Here is a 21,244-nt window from a genome sequence, read left to right as displayed (position 1 = left end):
CAGGATGGACTAGAGGTTCCTTCTCCCCATCGGCTTTGGCAGAGCTGCATTGGCTCCCGATAAGACAAAGAATCCAGTTAAAATCTCGCTGCTTAGTGTTCAAGGCCCGGCATGGGACTGGACCTGTTTCCATGCAGAGAAAGTTTGAATGGTATATACCAGGGAGAAGCTTGCGTTCCTCTTCAGCCAGACTGGTGAAAATACAGAGAGTCAAGAAAGTAAAATCAGGTGGCAGAGCCTTTGGTGTATCAGCTGCCAGATTATGGAATGAACTTCCACTGGAATTGAGACAAGTTAGGGATCTTCTCCCCTTTAGGAAGAGATTAAAAACTTGGCTGTTCCCCAAAGTCTAGATTTGTTGTCAACTCCCAGGGTATACCCACAAATTGTGCACTCTGAATGTCAGCGCCAGGATGCCTGCTAGGTGACAGAGCGCTTTACAAGTGAGATAAATAAATAAATAAATAAATAAATAAATAAATTGTGGCCTGCGGATCACAGTGGCATAAACCCACTTTGGTCTCAATGCCCTAGGTCTTGTGTGACCATTAAGAGACTAAGTGCAAGTGCTTTTTGCCAAAACCTTGATTTCAACATTTCTCAGTGAGATTTGCCAATAGGACTCTAATTTATTGCAGGCTTGCCTAGTATGAGAATGGGCGGTTATAAATGCTTCGACTCACTCTTTGCAAAGTTTCCTTTCTATTCTTGTAATGAGTGTCTCTACTAAGAGGTTTGTCAGAATACTGGAATAACACTTATATAGTTCACCTGACAGACCATAAGGACCCAGGGCTCCATGTTGGGAACAAGGCAATGGATTCCGATAGTTAATTCCATTAGCTATCTAGGATGTCTTGTTCGGCCTGCAGGAGCTTGGCTGGTAGGAGGGGGGAATGCCTGAATGTGGAGATAAACGCCTCAGATACTCCCTGCTCTAGGCTATAGGGTTGTTGCCTGGTCTAAGCATACTCCCACACAACAGCCCAGGAGCTTATCAGTGAGTTTATTTCCTCATCCAATATACTACCTCTGTGTCTGCTCTCTTCCCCTTTCCAGCTCAGCCAATGTAGAAGTTTGTGAGTTTGCTTTTTCTTCTTGCTTATAGATTCTGCTTTGGGAAGCAAGCCACACATGCTTGGGTTCATCCATCAAGCACTGCTGGTAATTGAGGTTCTCGTCTGATTCTTCTTTGTAGTATATCACTTCAGACTCTAGGACTTCTTCAGAACTAGAGAGCTTATCCTGTGTTTCGTATTTGCATTTGAATGTAAATCCCAGTCCTGTACCCTTCGCCAGGACCTTAAACGTCTCCCACAGTGGGAGTCAACATAAGCTGTATTTGTTTGCAGGTATTATTCAATCTCGTCCCCTAAGGCTTTCCAACACTATTCTTATGTCGACCACCAGGCAAAGAGGCATAATATTGTGACTACCAGAGGGGCATGATCTGGCAAGTAACAGGCATATGTGCTTGCGTCCATCACTCTGCTCAGATGAGCTATTGGGGCAAAAAGTGGTCAATCTCGGCAAAGGTTCTATGGAGTCTAGACAAAAAGGTACAGCCATGATCTGATAGATCACACCGTTGACATACATCACAAAGCCCATACAACGTTGCAAGGGCTGCCATATATGTTTGTCCATTGGATGCTTAGAATGCGGGCCATGAATACCAAGAGACCTTTCTGTGAGGTCTGTGATGTTGCTATTATAGTCATCAAGCATGGTGGGGATTGAATTAATGATGATCCTATGAGGTGCAGAAAGCTTGTTTACAGTAAGGATTTTTCGCAGTCTTATACATTCCCAGAGAAGTGTTAGAGGGAAGCCTTTGAGAAAGTGGTGAACACATTCAAAGTCAAAACTTTATGAGGAAATCATTTGGGCACCTACCCTTAGTCCCTCATTTAGAGATGTTCGCAAGATGAGAAAAATTGTGCTAAATGCGCGTAAAGTGATTTTTCATATATTAAACACAGTTTTACTTTTTTCATAAAATTGGCATTCTCGTATGATAAAATACAGCAATACCACTTCTCGGCATAGTTGATTTCACACCAATGAATGTGTAAAACGTGCAGAAGCAAAGTTTCCTGATTTTATCCTTAATTTTTGTCTAAATCCATGGTAGTTTCATAATTACCCCTTGTAGGAGCACAATTATAAGAATTGAGCAATTGCCGTGAAACATTCGGGCATGAACAATTCCTTAACACACCCATTTATTTCACGTATGAAGGTATTGACGTTTCTCTATATAGAAAACTATTTTCGTATTGGAGAAAAAAAAGAAAAAGTGTATTTTGCTTTTATTTTGCACCTTAACCATAATCGTAAACCGTGGAATTTCCACTACCAAAAAATATGTACTATATGTTTTGGCCTATGCTCAAATATCGGTGATTTTCATGAGCTTTCCATCATAGCCCTTATCACTTCCATGAATGCCAAAACATTAGCTAAAATACCGAAATCATAGGCAGATTGTAATGTGTATATTGCAGTAAAATTGATATCAGGTTTTAAAGGTATTTTCTTTCAAAAAATGTGTTAAATCATTTTGTATTTCTATTTCTCCTCTGGAATACTTATCTGGAGCATATTTTCATGGTTTGACAGTGTGGGTCAACATGCATATTTCCAAAAGTTATCTTTCTTTATCTTACCCATTTCCATTTATCAAGATAAATAATTTGGGGCAAGGTGTACAAAGGGTTTTAGCATTCGCAAACTTCTGATTCAGTAAATCAGAGGGTTTGTGGACACTAAAAACCTTTTCAAATGTAATAAATCCATTCAACAATTTAGAAAAGGTTTTCTAAATCATTAGGTGGATGTAGGTAGCAATACCAAATTGGTATTTGAAGGAGCATGTGTAGGACATCCCTATTCCTTATGATATGTATTCATATTTACAACCAAAATTTGGTTACAAAACATTAGTATTTTATTGATACCACAAAAGAGGTGGTAACCTATTCGCAAATGGAAGGAAAATTAGCTGCATTGAAAACATAGATTTCTTTATTTAAAAGCAATCACAGACAGGGTTGCATGCTGACCGACAGAGGCGGCCATCCCTGTGGTGATACTGAAAAGCAGAAGGTGTTAATTTGTGACCTACCTCATTATTATTCATGAAGTAGGTTGAGGAGGTAGATTGACGTGTGACCCACTATTATTCTGTATTTCCTGAACCGACCTATTAATCTGTAGGTCAGTATGTAAAATACCAATGTAGTTGGTCAAAATCGGTGCACAAATGAGAACCAGTTTTTGGCGACAGCATTTCTACATCTGGCCCTTACTATTTACCTGTAACTCCAGAGTTGCAGTGTTAATAACCTTCAAAAGCTGACATGTTTGAATCATTCTCCACCAGTGATGATGTTGTGTTATGTTTTGTGAATATGTAGGGTTCGGCTAATTATCCGTGAGGGTATCCAGGCACTGAGTAGGGTAGTGAAGTTTGCTTTGGCAGTGCTGGTTGAGTCAGCAAGGGAGAGGATGAGTTGTGTGTCATTGATTTAGGATACTATGTTGATGCTGTGGGCTTTGACGATGTCTGTGAGGGGTGTCATGTAGACGTTGAAGAGTGTTGGGCTTAGCAATGATTTTTGAAGGACTCTGCAGATGAGTTTCTTGGGTTCTGAAGTGTAGGTGGGAAATCTAACTCATTGAGTTCTGTCAGTGAGGAAGGAGGATATCCACTTGAGGACCAGTCTACAGATACCCACATGCTGAAGCTTTCTGATGAGTAACTTGCGGCAGACCGTGTTGAAAGCTTCTGAGAGGCAGAGGAGGATGAGTGCAGCTATTTCTCCATGGTCGAGGATGTTTCTTATGTCATCGGTGGCCCCAATGAGGGCTCTCTCTGCCGTGATTGTGTGAAAGCCTGATTGAGAACTGTCTAGGAGTTGATGGAGTTCTAAGAGATCTGCAAATTGGGTATGGGTGGCTTTCTCACTTACTTTACCTGGAAAAGGAAAAAACGAGATGGGCCTGTAGCATCTAAGGGTGCTGGGGTCCGCTGTTGGTTTCTTCAATGGGGCATTGAATTCTGCATTTTTCCAGCAAGGCGGGAAGGCGGCAGTGGTTATGAAGGTGTTAATGAGAGCGGTGAACGCGGGGGAGATGATGGTTCTTCCAAAGTTGCATATGAAATGGGGGCGTGGATCTTAGGGGGCTCCTGAATGGATGATATTCATCAGGGTGGGGGTTTGTGCGTTTGAGAGGGGCTTCCAGTTGCTTAGCTGCTGTTTGGCGAGGAAGGAGATGTCCGGCTGGCCAGGGGAGTTTGTATCGGTATGCTCTGGGTCAAATGTGTTTTGGATCTTGGCAATCTTCTGTTCAAAGAGGTTGCAGAGTCCTTGAGATGAGGATAATGTCGTTGTTGGCAGCTTCGGGATTGGAGAACTTCTTGACAATGGTGAAGAGTTCTTTGCCTTTCTTGGAATTGGCTTTGAGTCTGAAACTTAGAGCCTTTTTCTTTGCTATTCGTAGTTGTTGGTGGTAGAGGTTGAGAGCGGCTTTGTATGTGGATCTTGCGGTGGTGTTTTTGTCGAGTCTCCATTTTCTCTCAAGTTGTTTGCAGTGGCGCTTAGACTCCTTGAGGTTGTTGATGTACCAGCTGGGTCATTTGTTGTTTCTGTAGGTACTGTTTCTCGTGAGGGCAGTGTAGTTGGCACAGTTGGAAAGCCATTTATTGAAGAGCTTGATGTTGACATTGAGATTCCCATTGTGGCTGGGTGGGTGTTGCCCCAGTGTCTTGAGGGTGCTTAGGATTTTTCTGGTGGGTTGGCTTCATGCGTGGGTATCTTAAAATGTATGATGTAGTGGTCGGGCCATGTGAGGGGGTTGTGTGGGTGGTGGTGATCCTGTTGTTGGAGGAGAAAATAGGGTCATCGGTGTGCCCTGCTGTATGGGATGGTCCTTGGATGAGCTGGGTGAGTCTGATGTTGCTAAGGCTGTTAAGGAGGGTCATGGAGTTAAGGTCTATGGTGTCTTCCAGGTGGAAATTGAGGTCCCTGGGGAGGATGTAGTTGGTTGATCTGATTTACAGGGGTGTGAGGAAGTCTGGACTGTAGTTCCAGAATTATGCTCGGGCCTGGTGGATCCTTAAGGGTGGCGTTGAAGTCCATTCGTATTTTGAAGTGTAAGTGTTCCATGAGGTTGGTGTCCGAGTCAGTGGTGGTGGTGCAGTTAATTGTGTTTTGTAGATGATCATGAGTCTTCCGCCTGGTTTGTGGGTTCGGTCCTGGTTTATGATTTTGTAGGCGGGTGGGATGACTGTGGTGATGTCTGAGTTAGAGGCCGGTTCAAGCCATGCTTTGGTCAGGGAGAGAAGGTAGGGAGTGTTGCTGTTGAGGAGGTTCCAGATTTTGATGGAGTGTTTCCCACAGAGCATGGCGGACAGTAGAGGTGGTGGTTTCAGCGTCTGAGGTGTTGCATGTGAAACCACACTGTGTGCAGTGGAAAGGTCCTACTATGGTACTGTGGGATGCGTAGAAGCAGTGTGTTTGCCAGTGTGTATTGTTGAGGTGGCAGAGGAGTAGCGGCAGCATTTGTTGACTTCGGTGGCAGCTGTGATTGTAGTGTTGTGTTGGCTGGTCATGGGTCCAGGGTTCCTGCCACTTTGCGTGTTCCAGGCATGGACGGGTGCAGACAGACATGCCTTTGCACACCAGCAGCGCGCCTGTTGCACATGTGTGCTGCATGCGTCTGCTGTGCAGTCAGTCTGTGGCCTACATTAAGTAGGTCCTGGGGTGGGCGGGGCTTCTGTTAGCAGGAAGAATGGTGATTGGGAAAAATCTGGCAAGCAGCGGTGTCACTTGGTCAAAAGGTGGCAACTGGATCAGGCTGTAACAAGCAGGAGCTGGAGCCTACTGGCAAGTGGCTATATTGGTGTCCAGGTACATACTGATGAGGTTGTGCTGCAGTCTGCATTAAGTAGGTCCTTGGGTGGGCAGGACTTCTTCTGTTTGCGGTAAGAATGGTGGGTGGAAAAAAAAGGGCAGAAAAACCCAGGCAGCTGCAGTGTCACTTCATCAAAAGGTAGCAACTGGATCAGGTTGAAACAATCAGGAACTGGAGACATGCGGCAAGTGGCAAGCTAGGTGTCCAGGTGCCCAATGATCTGATAACCTTCAAAGGCTGACATGCCTGAATCATTATCTACCATCAGGCTGGGAATCCCAAGAATTTTAAAGTTTCAGTAGATGAGGTTAAAATAGCTTTAGGCCCAACAACAGTGTTTGTTTATTAGCACATCCACATTTCAAACAATGAAACTTCAGTCAATAAAGGGGAAGTGCCAGGCTCTCCACTCCCCATAGAGGCCACCACTGCACAGATTTCTACCATGTAATCTGCGAGGGACTCCCTGTAACACCTCGACTCTTTGATACCTTAAATGTAATTTCTTTCTTCATTTTGTCATCTACCTGATTTTTCCTGGACTACAGTCAGTTCCAGTTTCAGTTTCAACCAACTTTTTGTTGATTCAGGGTAATTTCCTTGATATAGTTTCATCCCTTGGAGACATTTCCAGCTGTGATCATGGCAGATAAAGGAAAGAGATCGCTCTTAAAATCTTGCTCAACCTGCAGACCGAGTCATATCAATGGAATTGATATGCACTTACAAGGTATTTCATTTCTATATCTGTCCCATAAGTGTCTTGTTGAGACATCTGCAAGGCGTTTTCTTCGAGAACTCTGAAGGACAGAAAAAGGAGGCCGGCTTTATAGCTCCTCAAAATAAAGAGGATTATCCCCTCTAATTAGGACAACAGCTCGTCTGAGAATGATTCCACGCAAAGTGCTCCTCTAAGCACTACCATGAAAGCAGCTTAAAAAAGAAACATGTTTAGTTCTCAGAATTAAGTTCATCAGAAAATATCCCACCTTCCTCTCTAAGAAGGGCAATCCAAACCTTCTGCAGAGAATGCCTTGAGAAAGTCTGAGGATGAACCTGTGCACAAGGCAAAATACAGATAACCTGAGCAGTCAGTGCTCCCACTTAAATTGTCTTTGACAGGAAGCCTACTGTTAGCAACCCCACAAAGGACAATGTCAATTTCATTGCTGGTGGCTACATTACTTGCCAGGACCTCAGCCACCTCACTGACAGCCATTCCCATATTCATCAAGAAAGCCCCATCAACAATGATCCGGAAGACAACTCCTCCACTCCAAAGAAACTCCTTGATCACTACCACATCGACCATGTTAACCATGAAAGCACTGCACCACTTTATACAACACTGATGGTGATACCGTCTATAATTTCATCAGTGGCCCGTCGATGACATCTAGCATTACCTTCCTTCCTCAACGAAGGTTCCAATCTCTTATTCGCATATGCCACTGAAGTTCTCAACTCATTTGACAATCCACATACAGCACTTAGAGTTGGAGATGAATGTCATCAATCAAGCCATGAATATGGGTTATCACCCTACTTAGCTGGATGTTCAATGCACAGTTTGAGGGAAAGGATTATGGGAGGCCACCACAAGGAAAAGACACCAAAGATCATTGCCACTACATGCAAGGTTATGAAAATGGTGCTCTGTAAGGTCCTCCATCAAAGGGTTATGGACGGGAATTCGAGCACCCCTATGATCCCAGATGCAAGAGAATGTCCTATGATGCAGGTCATAATCACCTTAATGAACACCTTACAGCAAATGATGTAGGTGGTCAAGAAGCTATCCCCTCAACCTCACATCTTTCTGCACTGCAAGAGCCACACCCAGGGCACATCAACAGCATTCTCATGAACCAACTCCACCAAACCTCAGTTATCACCACCACAAAAAAACACCTGTGCCACTATGGGTGCTACACCCTGCACTTCCATCCCTTGATACATAAGAAGACCCACAGAACTGTTGTATTCAGCTTTAGGTGTCCGTATATCGGTTTTCATGAAACATGTCCTTATATAGGCACAATTCGCATTGCCCTAATATAGGCATAAGATCCCAGTCCTTATTTAGGCATGAGCCATGCTATCCAAATACAGGCATGGTCACCTACATCCATCCACCCCAACATCACAACGAGTTCTTAGAAACCAGACCATGAGGTTCTTGGGAGTTTCCCTAGCCCAGGATTATTGATTTCTCCAATAATTCATTTAATATGCATGAACCGCTATTCCTTAAGGGTTCATTCCTGACGTCTTCCTCTGCCCGACTTTACGTCAATGCTAACATTCCAAGGCACTTACCAGGTATAGATATACCTTCCCTTGCCCAAGCAAGTAAGAGGAGAGCTCGACTTTAGAGGAGCCCGTGTCCCGGCCTGACGCACTGACAAGAGACGCTGTCATCCCTGCTCGCAGAGAATCCAGCTTCCAGGGTTCTGACTCCCTTCACGGGGTGTTAGAGTTCAAGACCTGGAAAGATATTCCCACCTCTCTCATTCTCAAGGTATGGAGCTGACTAGAACCTAGAGGGACTCTTGGCATACTAAACTTAGCATACCATACTATAGCCTCCCATACTATGGAATACAGCACCTACTTCTTACATAGTACTACACTTAGGTTTGGTACACTGGGGTAGAACTAGTTAGAGAAGCATTTCATGAGTACTCACATTTTTAGCCTATGTTATTTATGTATATGAATATATGTGTCATAGCTAAAAGATAATGCTAGCGCAGTATTATTTCTTTCTACTGCTTACTCTGTACATAATATATCGCTCATACTGTCTTGTGATTATAACAGCTCATATCTCTTCCACAAAAAAAAAGACTGTTCAATAAATCCTTTTATTGAAATGCCCGTCTATTCTGTCTGTGTAAACTCTGAAGAAACTAAGCATGCACGATTAGCTGAGTTAAACTGTTATCTATTGTTTCCACGATTTTGAGAGTGTTCCGATTCTAAAGGGATACAAAGTTGTCATGTTTATGCGGTTGCCAGAAACTACTCCCTTCTTGTTTACAAGGAGTTTTTAGTGGCCTATAAGTTAGCTGGTACAAATTAATTAAGTTTAATATACTCGATAGGGGCATACTGACCTCAGTCCTATGCCAAATCTATAGGGTATATTATTCCAATGCGCAGAGCCTATTAGGGAAATAGGAACTACACTACATGGCGCCCAACGTTTGGTAAGGCACTAATTTAACTCTAGATACTGAGTAACTCAGTCGTGCTTTTCTCAGAGACCCCTACTCACACACTCCATAAGACATCTGGAGTGGGTAGGGTTAAGTATCCGCCAAAGCTGAATAGGACAAAAATCCTATATATTAGCTATTTGGTTTGTTCAACGTTGAAGGATACAGTGTTCCAAAATATTGTGCACCGTATCTTTGTTTTGTTGAAACTTGTTCTACATTCTTTCAAAAACAATGTCCCGGAACGGGGATAATGCTGAGACTGATCCAGTCGTAACAGCTTTTAATTTTACAGGGTTAAATGAAACCGATGAGGGTGTTATAAACATCCCTCCAAACTTAAGGAGAGCCATCACTCTAAAATTTATAAAACATGGCCTAACACCAAGAGGTGGTAGAGCAGTTTTCGTGATAGAGGCACACAAATCCTTTCAGACAGAGGTATTCTTTTCATGGATTGTATTCCCAGAATCAAATCCAGTAACAAAAGTATTTCACTTCTTTAAAGAAGATGAACCACCTGAGGAATATATTCCTTTCGAGGATATTGAAATTCCACTCACATACCAGGAGCATAATCTCTGGTTTAAAGGCGCCCTAAAACATCACTAAAATATTACCAGGCTTGGTCCACTAGGTAGACCAGGAGCAACATGGCCGATTTTAGGCGGCTACACACCTCATCCTGATATCGAAGTGATGTCAGACGAGGAATTACTTACTCAACTACAAGAGTTAAAAAAAAGTTACAGACAATTAGTCCAATATGTCATGCGGACTTTCACAGTCCAACCACCAATAACCATTCCAAATCAAACCCCTCAACAAGGGTATACACTAAAAATTACTCCACAGACTTTACACGCAGTCATGGGTAAAATGCCCACAAAACGTGAACAAATTAACCCTGGGCGAGACACTACGCTTCGCCCACGTAGTGTACGTAGCGCTGCCTGCTTCGCAGTTTTCGAAGTAGGCGAAGCAGGCTAGCGCTACGCACACCCAGGGCGAAGCGTAGCTGCCTGCCGCCGCCACCCGCCTCCCGCCTTTTAAATCAAACCTGCATTTTAAAATAAATACCAAGTAAAGAAACTTACCTGGAGCGCCGCGTCTCCAGGGCTCCCTCTTCATTGTTTCCGACGTCTTCTAACAAATGCGCATGCGCGGACGCCCGCGCATGCGCATTTCTCAAAAGAAATGCGCATGCGCGGGCGTCCGCGCATGCGCATTTGTTAGAAGACGTCGGAAATAATGAAGAGGGAGCCCTGGAGACGCGGCGCTCCAGGTAAGTTTCTTTACTTGGTATTTATTTTAAAATGCAGGTTTGATTTAAAAGGAGGGCAGGCGGGAGGCGGGAGGGCAGGCCGGAGGCGGGTGGCGCGTAGTGGGGGCTACGCGAAGCACGTAGTGTGCGTAGATTTGGGCACACTACGCGCTGCTTCACGTAGCCCCACTACGTCCACCCTTAGAACAAATTCCATTCTGGATAGCTCAAAAAATTACTTAAATCAAAGCAGTATTTCCTAATACTAGCCATTATGAGAAATACAGAATTCTAAAAATCTGTTTACCAATGGGGATCACACCACAACTGGAACCCTGCACCACTTGGGGCACAGTCTTTGCTGCCATCTATACTAAAACACATGGTGTTCCGTCAATTGCAGCAATACCAGATGTCTTGAAACAAATTCAAAACGAACACAGTGCAGAGCCTGCTGTGAATTTAGGTATGAAATTACTGAAAAACTTCAACCAGGTCTCAACAATAATATTATCTAATATTAGAGGGGAGGCAGCATCAGTGGCGATCCGCCAACGCTTAAGGGAATTTGATGTAACAGAACATCAACATGTACTACCCAGAATAATAGAAAAATCTTATGCAGAATTAGGCAGAGACAATTTGGGTGGAAAACCTTTGAAGCCAAAACTTTCTGAAGGTCCTGAGAAGGACTCTAATATTCAAAATCCTACATCTTCTAAAAAGAAGTGGGAAACTCATAAACAAAATCCAAAAGAGACACGTTCTCAATCCGGAGGAAGGCCTCCTCAAAAGGAGCCTTCTGAAAGGAGGTATAACCTCAGAAATATGGATACTTTAAGAAAATCTGACAGGTATCAGGATACTGATACACGTTCCTCTAGTACCTTTCAAATATCGTCACAGACATCAGAAAGAAGAGGATGGTCAGATCACAAAGAAGAACGCGTGAAGTCCAAAGACGATCAACCCGTTCAGAAAAATAAATCAAAACCTCAATTTACAAAAAAGAAGGTAGCATGTCTGAAGATCAGACATTCCGAGAATACTGAGAACACAGCTCAAGAAATGAAAATGGGCTCAGACAATGCTGGACAGTGCAGCAGAAGTAACAATAGCTCACCAGAACCTGAAGGAACTTCTGGAGATAGTGGACTTGAATGAGTACATCACAGTAGAGACTGTAGACACCAGGGTTAGTACTCCAGAAAAGTGATATGAGATAACACTCCGAATGGAGGGAGACATACCAAGAAAAGTGAAAGCACTCTTTTGGGAGAAACTTTCAAGGGGTTATGATATACTTCTAGCAGAACAGAACAGGCCACCAAATTTGGTTAGGGATTGCCCACATAGCGAGGACATCATTATGCCAGCCTTTCTCCAACCATATTCGAATTCACCTGAAGTATACTTATGCCAGGAAATGGGCAGTAGCCCAGGCCCTAGCATTATACAAAAATCATGTAGGATGGGATAAGGACTCAACTCACCACAAAATACAGCTAAAAAATCAAACTACTGCACAAAGGCAGTACCCAATAAAGCAAGAAGCTAAAAAACAGGTCAGGGAGATCTTAGATCAATTCGAATACCAAGGGGTGATTGAAACATGCACCTCCTCAATGAACAATCCTTTGTTTCCTGTATCCAAACCAGACAATACATATTGTCTAGTTTTGGATTACAGACACTTGAACACTTGTTCCAAAACATTTGCAGTGCAAAATGCACATAGTACAGCATTAATGAATAACATTGTGCGTAAAAAATATAAAACCACATTGGACATTTCAAATGGTTTCTTTTGTCAAAATATAGCACCTGAAAGAAGGTACTTAACAGCTTTCTCAATAATGGGGACCCAGCGTCAATTTTGTAGACTCCCACAAGGGTTCAAAAACAGCGTGGGGTTATTCTCAGCAAGGGTAACAGAGTTACTACAAATTTATGATAACGAGGCATTGTCATATGTCGATGACATCTATCTGACAGACGATGACCTAGCTAGGCACTAGAACAGGGTGAATACCATTATACTGGGCTTCGCCTCTAAGGGCTATAAATTCAACTTTAAAAAATCCAGAATTGCCCATCTCAATGTCCTTTTTCTAGGATATCAGCTTTCAAGTGAAGGTAAGAGCCTGGCAGCTAGCTTTTTAGAAAATTGTGCGCTGCTCCAACCTCCAAAAAACACTGAAAAATTTACAATCCATCTTGGGTTTCTTAAATTTTGGAAGAACTTACATTCTAAATTATGCAGAAAGGGTTAAACCTCTCTACGAATTAATCAAACCTGAATTTCAACAAAACATTGGACACCGGAACACACAGACATCCTGCGTTCACTCCAAGCTAACATGTTAGCAAGAAATAATTTACAAACAAGCGTAAATAAAAGCAATTTAGTGATCCGAATAATTTTGGGTCAATGCAGATTCACCTATTTAACATTTAATGAGGGTGAAAAAAGACCAATAGAATACAAATCACATTTGTATACACAAGCAGAAATGCGCTTCACTTCAACAGAAAAGATCCTGACAGCAGTTCAAACCGCTGTAGCAATAGAAAGAGCTCTAGCTCAGGGGAAACACATTATTGTCGTGACTCCAGTACCAGCCTTAGAGGCGGTTACAAAAGTGAGCATTCCAAATGAAAAAGCTTTACATCCTAGATGGATACAATTGGTTAATTCTCTTGCTGCAACAGATGTTGAATATGTTTTTGATCCTGATTTAAAAACACAAGCGTTCCTGCAATATGAACATGAATGTCCTCTGCCCACTGAAATTCTGCCTCTCGATCAGTACGAATTTATAATTTATACTGACGGATCAGCACAACCTGCTACAGGGAGTAAGCAAGCTTACAGTGAAGCGTGCACAATCGTTAAAGGTCGCATGCTATGGTATCTTCAGACCAGTGGTCACAAAAACTCAATCTCTAGGAGATTGTACAGCTCAGCGAGCTGAACTACAAGCATTTAAACTGGCACTTGAAAATAGAGATCGTGAATTCCCCACACTTATAGTGTGCGATTCCTTTTACTGTGTCCAGTCATATAATGAATATTTACAGAATTGGCTTCAAAATGAATTCAAAGATGCAAAAGGTGGCACAATAAAGCATAAAACGCTTTGGAAACAAGTAGTTCAGTTGAGAAACGAACTACCAGAAGCTCACGTGATACACACGCTGAGTCATCAATGTGATGGCGTTCACGTTGTAGGAATTCATTGGCTGATGAAGCCGCAAAGGGAGCTGTACAAACAGCTTCCTTAGCTGCGATCACTCATTCAAAAACGAGAATAGACAGTGAGATATTGTTGGCTGTCAATGCTTCAAGCAAAGACAGTGGTGCAGCATTACCAAAGAAATTTCCACTCAAGTACTCTTATGTAATTGATGCGAACAACATTTCTTTTGCTCTAATCTCTGGAGTGGGGGATAGGGTAATTCCAAACATGGAATGTAGAGCAGCTTTTATTTATGAAGCACATCTGGGGGAGGGTCTGTCACATCAGGGGATCTCTAAAACAATATTAACAATAAAAGAGATGTACTGGTGGCCTGGAATGAATACACTGATTCACATCTTCATCAACGACTTCAGAGACTACAATAGACAGCGTAATCCAGAACGCCATCGGACACCAGAATACGAAGTAGCCTGCCCAGTACAGATACCACTGTTAGACAGCATTAGACTATCTAAGCGCAGGCGTCCGTTATGACAAATGCATTTCCACAAACACTAACTCAAGGTTCCTATGGATGTGGACTCAGCGCTCGGCTGACGCTCGAACTGTTATAAAAGATTTGCGAGTCTTTATCGGCACATACGCAATTGGCACACTACATTCTGACCAGGGCCCTGTGTTTAGCTCTCGGGCTTACAAAGAAGACATGACCAGTTTGGGCGTAGCATTGCTGTACTCCTCTCAGTTTCATCCTGAGGGAAATTCTGTTGTGAAAAGGAAAAACCGGGCCTCAAGCAGTCTATAACAGCTAGAGTATTAGGTTCGGGTGATGGGTGGGTCAAACATCTTTATGGGGTCCAACGCTCATTAAATAATTTGCCAAGAAGTTCTCTAGGGGGGTCACTCCATATGAGGTCGTATTTGGGACAAGAATATGGGTTCCTGATCTCGAATATAAAGGCACAGTGATGGAAAATAAACCCTTTGATCTCAAAGATCGTTTGGCTGTTTTACAGGATCTAGATGAACTAAGAGCGAAACAAAGCAAGGTGTTCCTGAAGCCAGCCACCACTGGGGAAAAACCGGCAGTCCCAGCAAGGCCTGTCTGGATCCCAAAAGTTGGAGATCTGGTCAGAGAGAAGATTGCGGACAAGAAGGAATTTGGACCGTCTTACAGACATCCAGTACCTGTCTTAGCCATCCACGGAACAAGAACAGTACTTCTGCTGCCCCTTGCTGGAAAAAAGGAGAAAAGATTTGTGCCAATCGACCTCATCAAACCACACTATGTGTCCGATACTACATAGTAGGCCTCATGGACTCCGACCTAGTAGCAGACGCCCTCCTCTCGCTACTATCCAAGAGGTTCAGACTGAAAGACTCATAACCATTTCGAGAATTCAGCAGTAAGAGATGAAGGACTAAGTAACAATGCTATGGAACGCATCCCTCTTGAAACTCAAGTAACAGTTCGTCCAGATACACCTGTCTACACAAACGTAACACGTGATCAACTGGTTCCAGCATTTTTGACGAATCCTGTTGCAATTCCAACAATTGACCGAAATGCTTCTGGCTACTTCATTAACTTTGATACGTTTTCTGAAGATCCAAGTGAGCCTGGAACGACGCCAGCCCTAAAAACTTTCAAACAACAAGTACAAGAATTTTTTTCTTTTCTGAAAGACACTTATCTGGTTTCACCATGGATTGAACTATGGATTATTTCTGGAATATTTTGCTTTCTGCCTTGGCTAGCTTTGGTAATGACTCTTAGCGTGCTTATGAATGGCAGATATATTCATATGGATACTGAAAGTGAAAATGTGAACTTACTTTTAAAACCACACCAATCTTCCCATTATGAAGCAAGAGATCTGTCAGCAGTAAACATCACCGCAGTTCCTATACAGGATGGTATAGTTTGTGAAAAAAACGATTTTGACATACTCGGCCCAACGGAACTTCTGAAGATTCCACATTTATTTAAAATTTCATTAAGTGACTTTATGACCTCCTGTACCTATTCTGGTGATTGGGACTTTGAGACTGTTAATAACATGATGTCTGATCTAGAAATGTCTGCTGCGTTCTCTAACAATGAAAACTTAGAAGGTTCATCAGACTACGAACAGCTTTTTTGTTACAACCACTATGGTCATCATTTCTTGCATAGATCTGCAACACCTAGAAATGTATTTATGTTTAACGAATGGGAACATTGTCCTACACCACCAAAGGGTAGTTAAAAAACATTAACAAATAAGTTTCAATATTTTTCAGGGTGCAATATATCTGATCCAGAAACATTTTTCTATAAGAATGTGAACACAACAGGACAGAAAAATATGTTAACTAATACAAAACATATTTATTCTGCAGCCTTTATTGCCCAACTGCCTAGACAAGGATTTGACTTTTGGAAAGACACAATCGACACAAAATCTGTCTGGGGTTCAAAAGATTGGCAAGTGCAGGGGATAGAAGCTTTGTTTAGAGCCTATATCATCCCTCAGCAAATAATGTTTTTGAATGACACTGTGCAACAAACGTCTTGCCTTGGATTAGCCAAGATCAAAGACATGAACACACCTTTTGTACCAACACCTGCAAGTTATGACACTACACAGGGAGCGGTCACAGTAGACACAATACTACAAACCAACAGATCAGATCCTGATTGGGAAAAATGGTTGCTCTGGCCCACAGACACAAATATCTGTCAAGAAAGATTCCTGAATAGAATACAGGGCTTTACTATCCATAGGCCAGACCTACGTTATGTTCAACGACAGCATCCTGGGGTAGTAACAACATACAGTGCTGGAAAATTGTGCCTCGACTGGCTACAGTGATCTACACTCGAGGATGTGAAATAACACTTATCTTTACATAAAGAAGACGCAGACATTAGGGATTTCTTGCTAGGACCGAGAAAACTGCGTCAAAAACGTTTCATATATGCCGGCATTTATGCTGCTTATTATGAAATATGGAAGGTTTCACAGGCAGAGGCCGCAGAAAGAATACGTGAGCTTGAACGTATTAACTTAGAGAAATCGCTCACTGTGGTCGACAATGGGTTAACAACTTTGTCATCCAGAATATATTCACTGGACAACATTGTATCCTCTGCTATTGACATACTGGAACAAGATTTAGCCATGTTACAACAAGGCCAATCTCAGTTACGTTCTATTATGTTATTAGGCTGGACGCTGCAATCCTTGCGTGCAGGCTATGTGCCTTGGCATTTTATCAACACATCGTCTCTGTTTTCAGAATACAATCTCACAGATAAACAGATTGAAATGACACAAAGGGGAGCAAAGTATACAGTGCTGAGCATTGAAAATCTGGAAAAATTACCATTTACGGTAGCAAAAAATACAGAATGGCTTATCCATGGCAAAATAACTCTGAGTGTCACTACTTTTCATTTTCAGTATTGCCTCAAACAAATGCAAGCAGGCAAATATGAAAAGTTGAGTAAAGAATACATTAAGACATCCTGGGATTTACCTTACGATGCCAGATGTTGGAGGGGGGATCGTGAAGTGTTTCTAAGCGGTACACACTGTGAAAATGCACTGAGCGGATTTCTCATATGTCAGGACATTTCTTTACACAGGGCTTGTAATGGTTCTGAGGCAAACTTGTCCTGCCACCTACAGGGTGCACCAGCTGCTGTGATTAATCCAACATTTGGCCAACTTTCTAACTGGAGTTACCTCATGTTGAATGATCAAGGTTGCTGTGGCATGTTGCCAGGAATCCCATATCTGGTAACGGTTAGCTCCAGGGTTACTTGTTGTATGCAGGTATTGTTCCCCCAAATAGACACAGTCAGGGAGTTGCCTCTATGGCCTTCATTGAATGTTTCTTTTATACGTTTTGATACTTTAAGCAGAATGAAAGCCATGCTTTTGCAACAGACCGTGCCTTTGACCTCGGCCAAAGAAACCTATGATCTACAAATTGCAAGGACTTCGGCTGAGATACAGGCTCTAATTCGTACAAACTGCCCTATACATTTCGTAGAAATGATGGGACGTATCTTAAACATGTCTGATACCAGCGGGGTTGTACATGTATTTAAGAACATATGTTCAGGACTGCTAACACCTTTTCAGGCAGTCCTCGGAATCATTCCGAACTTCGTACATTGTGTGTTTGGTGGTCTGCTATTAGTTCTAGCACTCTTTGCAGGAATCCTGTTTTTATTCCTACTGCTACGCTATGGCAAGCCTATCCACCGGCGTCACTCCCAGAAACTTGGAGAAAGCTCTCCTAGAACGGAAGTTCCATGAGCGCATAGTGCAACTTTTGGGCATACCTCGTCTACGGGAACTTAATACAACATGGTTTCTGTCATTTTGACCAATCTGGCAAGATTGCATCTTACCTGTTCTACGCTGCCTGCTTTGTGGTGAAGATTGCGGGCTAGACATATGTCTAACACTCCCATCAGTCATGCCAACGGATATCGATACTCTGCTGGACCCGATAACGGCCCATGCTCTGTGTTGTCCCCAGAGGCTACCAATCCTGATGATGGCATTCGTTGAGATCTCACAGACGCTTCCTGCTGCTGCTGAGGTACGAGATGGATCAACAGACATACAGGTAACGGACAAGAACATTGCTGCGGCATCCCATTCTGAAGGCGATGCTTCACATCTCTGTGCAGTTAACCTTCTAAACAATGTGTTCCAACTATCACCGACATCAGTAGATGATCTTTTGTCTACAAGAGTAGATGATTTCATGTTTTCACCAGACCCATACACTGACTTTGATTCGGCTCACAGTGTACCAGAAAAGCAATGAATTTGGCCTCCATATTTTCATAACAGAACAGAACTTGGAACTCTTCCTAAAACTGATTTTTTTCTAAATTTGAAAATACATGGCAAATCAATCTGCTGACAGTAGAACTATTCATATAGAACAGACTTCTTTGAATACTTTCAGGGACACATTGTCACCTTATTTACCCCAATTTCATTTAGTACCATGTTTTTAATAGACTTCTTTTAGTATGCTTTTACAAATGTTTTTAGCAACTTGTGGTACTCAGTTTAATGTTTAGCATTTTATGTTTAGCATTTAGTATTATCGTTCATTCGAAAGTGGAGTGGGTGTTGTATTCCGTTTTAGGTGTCCGTATATAGGTTTTCATGAAATATGTCCTTATATAGGCACAATTTGCATTGCCCTTATATAGACATAAGATGCCAGTCCTTATTTAAGCATTAGCCATGCTATCCAAATACAGGCATGGTCACCTACATCCGTCCACCCCAACGTCACAACGAGTTCTTAGAAACCAGACCCTTAAGCTCTTGGGAGTTTCCCTAGCCCAGGATTATTGATTTCTCCAAGAACTCATTTATTATGCATAAACCGCTATTCCTTAAGGGTTCATTCCTGACGTCTTCCTCTGCCCGACTTTACGTCAATGCTAACATTCCAATGCACCTACCAGGTATAAATATAACTTCCCTTGCCCAAGCAAGTAAGAGGAGACCTCGACTTTAGAGGAGCCTGTATCCCAGGCTAACGCACTGACAAGAGACGCTGTCATCCCTGCTCGCAGAGAATCCAGCTTCCAGTGTTCTGACTCCCTTTACGGGGTGTTAGAGTTCGAGACCCGGAAAGGGATTCCCACCTCTCTCATTCACAAGGTATGGAGCTGCCTAGAACCTAGAGGGACTCTTGGCATACTAAACTTAGCATACCATACTATAGCCCTCCATACTATAGAATACAGCACCTACTTCTTACATAGTACTACACTTAGGTTAGGTACACTGCGGTAGAACTAGTTAGAGAAGCATCTCATGAGTACTCGCATTTTTAGCTTATGTTATTTATGTATATGAATATATGTGTCATAGCTAAAAGATAACGCTAGCGCAGTATTATTTCTTTCTACTGCTTACGCTGTACATAATATATCTTGCATACTGTCTTGTGATTATAACAGCTCATATCTCTTACAAGAGAAACAAGACTGGTCAATAAATCGTCTTATTGCAACGCCCGTCTATTCTTTCTGTGTAAACTCTGAAGAAACTAAGCATGCACGATTAGCTGAGTGAAATTGTTATCTATTGTTTCCACGATTCTGAGAGTGTTACGATTCTAAAGGGAAACAAAGTTGTCATGTTTATGCGGTTGCCAGAAACTACTCCCTTCTTGTTTACAAGGAGTTCCTAGTGGCCTCTGAGTTAGCTGGTACAAATTATTTAAGTTTAATATACTCGATAGGGGCATACTGACCTCAGTACTATGCCAAATCTATAGGGTATATTATTCCAATGCGCAGAGCCTATTAGGGAAATAGGAACTACACTACAGAACAGTGATCGAGATCGAGTTAAAACACCTCCACATCCAGATTCTCCATGTAACAATTCCCAGTTCTATGTAGACTCGGACAGGGCTGCTAACATATTTGATCTCTTAATGCAGTGTGTGTTTTTTAGACCCACACTTTTTGCAACCCACCTAAATTTAATGGAAATGAGGAATGGAGATTTTTTATGTAACTAAATCCTCGTGTGGTAAAGCATTGTCATTTACAGACAGCACATTTTCCATTGAAATGGTCCCTAACTTTGCATAGAAATACAGTTTTACTGATGAAACTATAAAGCACTCAAACGATAGTGTGTGGAATTTGGCTTTCTGCGAGTATTTATCATTTGTGCATCACCAAATAAAGTGTCTTGATTGTTTTCATCCTATTAAAATCGTTTTTTCAGGCACACTTGAGAATTACAAAACGTGCTTCATATTTGCTTTCCTAACTGCTCAATAAAAAAACAGTTCATTTAAAGATATTTACATTTTGTTGTACATTGCAAAAACCAACACCCTACTTTCCTTTCTCACTCCCTGTACTCCAGGAAGTCTTTGAAGCATGGCAAACAAAACTAGATAAACACAGAATTTAAAGGCATGTTTGTTTATTGCTCTGACTTCTGAACCACCAAAAATCGGCTTGGAATCTGACCCACAGTTTAGGAAACACCGCCTTAGTGTCCTCAGTGGAACAGCAGTGCTTTAAATATGACTTGAAGTGAGCAACCAAGGAAGAATCAGTCTATCTCTTACATGGTGAGTGATAAGAGGGGTGAAAGATGATGGCAAAACCTGCAGCAGTACAGGTGGTAGTTCTAAGCATTGAAAGAAATACAGAGCACTCATATGTTTAATATTCAATCAAAGCAGCAGCAGCTCAATTATATAGATCTGTAAAGATTCAATCCTGGAAAATTGCAGGCACATCGTGAGTGAGACTATGAAAATCACAGGCTATTTTTATTCCAGGTGCAAAACACTGTTCTAAATTCAAGTAGCTAACATCAGGAACTAGACTCACCGCTATGTTCTCGTTTGAGTGACCCAAGGACTCTGGCTCAGCAGTGCTCTGTGGCTCTGACATGCCCTTGCATGCAATGAATATGCTTGTTGCTTTCACTGTCTTATTGAGTGGTGGTACCCACAGCAGGGGACATAGGAAAGTAATATAAATCACCTGAAGGTTCCTAATAAGGTGGAGCCAAATTACCTCTATAACCACCAGCTGTAGGATCAATGGTGGAAACATTCTTATCAATGGCCCTATT

The 21,244-nt window shown here is 42.2% G+C and overlaps 1 protein-coding gene across 1 annotated transcript in view; it reads right to left on the bottom strand.

Moving 5' to 3' along the window:
- The window catches only part of PGM5 (phosphoglucomutase 5), a 680,115-nt gene that overhangs the window by 506,450 nt on the left and 152,421 nt on the right, over positions 1 to 21,244 (bottom strand). The window lies entirely within an intron of this gene.

The sequence above is a fragment of the Triturus cristatus genome, chromosome 2_1, assembly GCF_964204655.1.
Source record: "Triturus cristatus chromosome 2_1, aTriCri1.1, whole genome shotgun sequence".
Classification (NCBI taxonomy): Eukaryota; Metazoa; Chordata; class Amphibia; order Caudata; family Salamandridae; genus Triturus; species Triturus cristatus.
This window is presented reverse-complemented; position numbering and strand designations above follow the sequence as displayed.